The sequence below is a fragment of the Chrysochloris asiatica genome, unplaced genomic scaffold, assembly GCF_000296735.1.
Source record: "Chrysochloris asiatica unplaced genomic scaffold, ChrAsi1.0 scaffold00364, whole genome shotgun sequence".
Taxonomy (NCBI): Eukaryota; Metazoa; Chordata; class Mammalia; order Afrosoricida; family Chrysochloridae; genus Chrysochloris; species Chrysochloris asiatica.
Genome location: NW_006408882.1, coordinates 184,247 through 185,440, shown reverse-complemented (window position 1 = coordinate 185,440; position 1,194 = coordinate 184,247).

Here is a 1,194-nt window from a genome sequence, read left to right as displayed (position 1 = left end):
CTTAATGACTTTTTGCTTTCTTCATGTTTGTTGTTCTTGATGTCATACCACAACTCTTCGGGTCTTCAGTCTTTAATGTTTAATGTATCAGATCTGTTATTCAGATGATCTCTAAATCCAAGGTCGTATTTTGTCTCTTGTGGACTTCCTTTCATTTTTTTCAGCTTTAGTTTGAATTTGTATATTACTAATTGATAGTCTGTTCCACAGTCTGCACCTGGCCTTGTTTTCACTGATGATATGGAGCTTTTTCATTGTCTTTTTCTGCAGATGTAATCAATTTGATTTCTATATAAACCATGTGGTGAGGCCCATGTGTATAATAGTTTCTTATGCTGTCTAAAGAAGGTATTTGAAATGAACAAAACTTTGGTTTTGCACAGATGAGCAAATCTCCTACTAGTCATGGAAAAAAGACAGGGCAAATTACTTCTTCTGGGTCTTCTTGCTAGGAAGGACACATTACTTTGCTCATTCCACTTCCAAGGTGAGATGACCTCCATTCCATTGCTTATCAAAGAACCTGTTGATCTGAGGAGTGAAATTGAGGAAAATGGGATTGTGGCACAGAACTGCATTCCTTTTGCTTTTTACAGATCCTTGGTTGCCAGACTGCTGAATGTGTTTTTCTGTCTATTTCAATCTCCCATGCACTGCCACAAGGCAGGTTCCAATAAATGACAAGGCTGAAAGTGAAAAGTCAATTTTGGTCTTTTCAAACTGCAGTCTTCTATTTTGTTTTGTAAACAATAAAACTTTATTTTGATACCTATGATAATCTCTTATTTATTATTTAAATTATAAAACTCAAAGTTAAAAATATATATATAACTTAAAGAGGAAAATGATCATTTGCCCTCTGAAAATCCCATCAGCTTTTACTAGAGCTATGGGTATGGTGCTATAGGATCAGCACTGGTCTCTTAACATAAAGTCGGCAGTTCAAACCACCAGTTGCTCCTTGAAAATCTTATACAGGATCTCTATGAGTCAGATACAATCAAGATGGTGGATCGGGTAGACGTGCAGTGAGAAGCTCCATCAGCAACAACACAGACTACGGGGCCAAGCAGGATCAGGGGATGGTGCTAGAACTCTGAACCACATATAAGGGAATATTTAGAAGATTGGAAGGTTTTCAGCTAGGGGAATTTGTAGCAGAATCAAGAAATCCATTGTTTTCTAATTCAAGAC